This window comes from Saccostrea cucullata, unplaced genomic scaffold, assembly GCF_032062105.1.
Source record: "Saccostrea cucullata isolate Sc308-1 unplaced genomic scaffold, CSIRO_AGI_Scuc_v1 ctg2264, whole genome shotgun sequence".
In the NCBI taxonomy this organism is placed as follows: domain Eukaryota; kingdom Metazoa; phylum Mollusca; class Bivalvia; order Ostreida; family Ostreidae; genus Saccostrea; species Saccostrea cuccullata.
Window position 1 is genome coordinate 40737 of NW_026940029.1, and position 6000 is coordinate 46736.

The window sequence follows — 6000 nt, forward strand, 5'->3', positions numbered from 1 at the left end:
GACAAGGTGAAGGTTAGGCTCAGGTCCCGCTACTCGTGTGTTATTTACTTTCTAGTGCAAGTATACATTTAGATAAACTTCTATTAATTTTTTACACTTCTGTGTGTTCGAAAATATGCCTTTCTTCAATTCAATACATGTTAATCGGCTTATTTCTTCAGTAACTAATTTTTATCAGTGTTTACATTTATTGTAATTCCAGGACTTCTCGCTGCGTTAAAAATGGTCGTCTGACATCGATCGTAATGTTTCTTTTATTGCTAGCTTACTTTTAAAATGTATTTTTTTTAATTGTTAAGTTACAAAAACAGTAATTACATGTAACAATATATTATAATGACTTATTAATAAAAATAATTTCGTTGATATAAGAATGCGAGCTCAATATGAAGTTATATATAAAAACGTGTAACTTCACCAACCAAAACCCAATATATTGGGTTCCCGCACGCAAGCGATTATGACGTCAGACCCAATATATTGGGTTCCCGCACACAAAGGGTTAAAAAGGTCCACATCGGCCAAAGCATAATCAACAGTACTAGCCCCATTAGGTTTGCAACAAGTAAAATTACCAACAGAATCACCAACAAATCGACCATTCAAAATACGAACTTGGGAGGCAATGCAAAAATCTAGTAATTGTCTACTCTGAGCATTAAAGACTCTGTCCACTGCGTATCTAGGAATATCATGATCAACATTATAGTTATCTGGTAGTAAATCTTCTAAATTTGTGGATAAGCAATTATCGTTAACAATACAATCTTTTTGATCTGAAATTCTAGCGTTTAAATCTCCAAGGATAAGAATATTGCAAATATTTTTAGACAAAATTTTGGATACTTCAATTTCAAGTTCAGAAAAATCATCACTGTAGTGGACAGAGTTTACAGGTGGAATATAATGTGAGTGACACTTCCTGTATGGCCCCCTGCCTGGTTTTCTCATAGACCCACAGTTAAATACATAAAAATTTAATTTTTAAATACACCCCAATGTCATTTGAGTTTTAAATATAAGCCTATATATGGGCATTTGAAGGATGGGTTTAAGCGCGGCAATTTTAACTTTTAATTCTAAGAAAATAAGTATATAATGCAGACTTCTGCTAAGTTGATTTCCTCTAAATCCAAACATAAGCTCAGATAATTTTTTCTTTTGATAGGTGTTGCAGAACCAGGGAGTGGAAAGTCTCCTGCCTTTGATTTTGCAATGGGCAGCCCCCTAGAAACCATTTCGCAGGAGTTGGGATAGCCCATCCACGTCTCTGAGTGCTCAAAGGCAGCTCTTCTGAAAGTGCAGAAAGACCTCGGAGGAAGAGGGATCATTTGTGCTGATGAAGTTAGCCAATTTCTTAGTTCCATGCTGAGGCGCAGCCAGGCGGAATCATCAGGTAGGGAAAATTATAAGTAGGGGCGTATCTGATGTAAAATATAAAAATACAAGATCAATAGTACATTTACATGATCATTGCTATTTCCATTCAAATTCAAATCTGTTATTTTTAAAGTAAATATACAAACGATTTTATACTGAGTTACATTCTCAAGTTTTCATTATGAACGCACAGATTTTTTTTTAGTGTCCTGACCTCTTGTCTTGCCATCAGTCCAGAGAATTTGAGAATATTTGTTCTACTCAAGTAGTATTCAGAAATACCCCCCCCCTCCCCTAATATTTGACAATATACTATATTCAAGTCTATAATGGAATTCGTTGGCAACATGTATAGCATTACAAAGTGTACATAGTCTTTTAAAATAATAGTATCATGTTCATCTTCCCAGCTCCACTGGTAGATGTGCGATTTGATTGCAGAATTTGACATGTCTTTTTCTCAATATTTAAGGCAAAATACTTAAATATTTTCAACACTTAAATAGTTACGTTTCATAAAGTTTCTGACAATAATTTTAGATAAATTTTAATATCAGAGTGTCATGTTTATATAAATTGATTCTTTAGTGTTTGCTTGAAGCAGTAGACACACAATCTTGATTATAGGATTAAAATAAATATGTTCATTCCAAATATGAGTCCGAGGTAGTCCACATGAATATAAAATACGACGAACACAGTTTATTTGCATGCAGATTATTAGCAATTTCTTCTTGTGAATATGCAATTAAATATTACTATATAATGTACGTGTAGTTTTTGTCTTTAAGGTACAATGATACTCTGATAAGGGGAAATAACTCTTAATGACACAAATGTCCATTATTCCTTTATAAATTTGTTAAGTTAAGTACCTTTTTTGTCCAATTTTGCCCTGCAAGTCGTGCTATAATTGTTTGCATTTTATACAGAATATACATTTGCTTTGGGAATTCATAAAAGTTTAAGAAAGATTTCATATGAGTGAGCAGAGGATAATGACCCTTAAACTGTGTCTGATATTTATTTCCGCGTCAGAAATTGATTCTTGTTTTATATCAGTAATTTCTATCAAACGCGATTGATTTGATTATGATGTGTACTTTACTGAATAGTTCTACTTTTATATCACGTATATTTTGTCATTTTAGTTAGTTTGAACCACAGGGGCATCTTATCCACTTTGTATGCTACTTTACATATGAAAATATCTGTGTATATTTATATGTAAAGAAGAGAACAGAGTGGATAAGATGCCCCTATGTCTGAAATGATTAAAAATATGCTATATATCACTTTAATGACAATTATACGTGTATACTTCTGGACCCAATTGATTATAAATATATGAATTAATTACAGTACTGGTCCAAACAGATAATTGTTGCTCATTATCTACTATATGCTATCAACCATTTTATTAATAATTATTAAGAGAAGGAATTTGTATTGAGTTTACAAAACATGGGTTAAAATGTTGTATACGCCAATAAAGATACTACTTCTTCATATTACTAGCTGTAATTCCTCTAAGTTTATATTTTCATAAGATCATGTATAGTCCATTCTCATTCAAGGGATATTTAAAACAATTATTGTATATATGTTACTATTTTATACACTGAAATTCTTGAATTTAGAGATTTTTTTTTCATTTTTGTATTACAGGTGAACGACAGCTACTCCTCACCCTATGGGGAGAAAGAGGACATAGTGTTGCTTATGCCAGCAAGGCAGATGTTGAAATATCAAAGTCTGGCCTTTGCGTTTGAGGATTCACTCAGCCAGATCGCATGGCTGAGATCATCTATGAAATGAAAGAGAGCAGTGACGGCTTGTTTGAAAGATTTTTATTTTGGATGTTGCCAGGATACATGTACTCTGGAGGGTGAGTTGTAGTTTATAAATTAAGCAGGTACTTGTATTGGCAACACTTTGCATTCTTCAGTTTCTAATTGGACTTAGATTATTTATTATTATTAGAGTAAGGAAATGAACAGAAATGAATAAATTGTGTTTAATACTGAAAATATCTTTTTGATACATGTAACTAAATGGTTAACAAAAATGGTGAGAAAATTGACAGCATTCTTTTATCGAATAAAATTGTTACCCAATTTATGGCAAGCACAAAAAGAAATGTGCAAGAATGAAGATAAGAAGAACATTAATCTTAACAATGAATTTGCCTTGTTAAAAGCCTCATTTTGAGTGTCTTTATTTTTAGTAATGATTATATGCAACAATTCTTTCAGGAAGATTAAGGCAGCCCATGAGGAATTCAGATCTCAGTATTTGTTGCACTCATTAAATCCTGTGTATCAGGAGATATTTCGAGTACACGAAGGAGAAACACCTCGAGTGTACCGATTTTCTCCTGAAGCACAGGATTTTTTTAATGAAGTAGAAGAAAAAGTACGTTTTGGTGTTCTTGAACAGTCTTCTGCCATGGTTGTGGACAGCAGTGATGAGAAGGATAGCGGCGCAGAAGAAATGGAATCCGTCCTGCAACAGATACTGGGAAGGATGGCCGGAAGCATTCAAATTCCCCTTGAAATTCCCCTGGCCAGCATCGAAGGAGCTAAGGGTCTTCTGGACCACATTGTGAAACAGAATGAGATGCTTTTAAATGTAAGTTCCCTTTTCATGACATGTTTGAATGCCCAAGTTAATCTCAAATTCAATACCTTTGCTACCATACATCTTTAAGTCATTTTGAAGTCTTTTTTGATATATCATACCATTAATATCTTGAACCCACTGTTATCATGTAGTTTCTTTCCTAGATTCCATTGAGACTATTTAGTACATGGTACATGTCTTTTTCTTCTGCTATCTGCATTTCAGAAAAGATGTTTAAAGTTTTGCTTAAGGTGTTTCCACCCTCACAATTATAATGGTTCAAAGTACAAAAACTGAATTTACTTTCATCTTATATGGTTTAAATTTTCCAATTATTGCCAAAAATGTATAGGCACCATGTTATTTAAAATGGTGATGCCTCAAATATGAAACTATGTATGTATTTGAAATAAAATCTTTTATTCAAAAAAAAAAAAAAAAAAAAAAAAAATGGAGACATAAATAAAAAGAAGTAATGTCAACAAAAAGAAGGCGCGATATTTTGTAAACAGTATTATAAAAAAGATGTTAAAACTGGTTAAAATACATAATTTTGGTGCTGAATACTTCCTTTTTTTCCCGTTATTTTGAATTGTGAATATCAGGAAAACTATTTAACATTAGAAGTACAATAAAGCAAATGCCTGAATGAAGAGACCTCAGAATGAGTTATGCCCTTGTCAACATTTCTTTTAAAGTGTGAATAATTGATAAATAAAGAAAATATACATTTTTAATTTTTTTACTTAACAATATTTAATGTTAAACCTATTGTAAAGCATTCTTAAAAAAGATATTGTTTTATAGGTATAAATTTAAACTGATTATACTTTTGGCTAAAATCTATGAAATCATAAGTGGATGGAATTACCTTAAACTGTATCGTAAAACTAGGATAGTAGCTCATTTTTTTAGAACTATAAATTTCATGCCATTGCACAAAACTGTTATACATTACTTATACAAGTGACTACAAAAAATAGTAGTCAAGTAGTCTTGCTTTTCTTCTTTCTGACCTACTTTTATTATGTGTTACATTTTTCAGGCCCTCTTCCCTGGACAATCTGATTATTGTGGAATGAATCAAACTGGAACAATGCCAACCAGTGGAGCAGCTCCAGAAAATCCATCAAGATTGAATTGTCAGGGAAAGTTTTGTGCGACAATGGGCCTTTATTTCCCCTGAGACAGGCGTACAAGTCCAGGATCAGAGGGGAAATAATTACCAGCTCATTTGCGATTACAATACTTGAGGAGCTGGCAGACAAAGGGCTTCGCTATTTTAAGAAAAAATATCCAAGGGTAAACCTGTTGCTATATTTTTTAAGGAGATTCCAACCTCAGTTAATCAAAATGCTTTGGCTGAGCTTGGAATTTCCTTGAAATTTATTAGCATCAGTTTTATTTACCAGTTTCCTTTGGATTGGATACTCAGTTCCTTGTTCATCATCCGAAAGCCCCTCTTGGATACGCTGCCAAGGTGAATGAGGGTCCTTCTGATGATGCATCACCAGGATCTGACCATTCTAGAGGAAATTGGAAACTCTCTATGATGACGGAGAAATACTCTGAGTGATGTACAATGTAGAAAATGCTCTGAATATGATCAAATGTAAATTCTAAAACCCTTTTCAAATTATCATATCATTCTGAATAAGAATCATTTATTTCACATACCTCATAGAACAATATCTTTAGGAAGAATGCTTTACAATAAATGTACTGATAAATATTGTTAAGTAAAAAATATTATAAAAGAACATCTTTTTTTTTACTAATCAATTATTCAATCTTTAAAAATGTTGACAAGGGCAATAACTCTCTTAATTCAGGCATTGTACTTTTAATTTGAAATAGTTCCCTTATATTCACAATTCAAAAGTATCTTATAAGTAGGAAGTATTTAAGAATGTTCAGCATCAGAATCAAACATTTTAACCAGTTTTTATAATTTTTCATATAACTGTTTGCAGAAAATGTGTGATTTTTTTATGTTAA

At 32.3% G+C, this 6000-nt stretch overlaps 1 pseudogene; it reads left to right on the forward strand.

Annotated features, from left to right (window-relative positions):
- Positions 1 to 1200: 1200 nt before the first annotated feature.
- Positions 1201 to 5578, forward strand: LOC134254561 (uncharacterized; annotated as a pseudogene).
- The last annotated feature ends 422 nt before the right edge of the window (positions 5579 to 6000 follow it).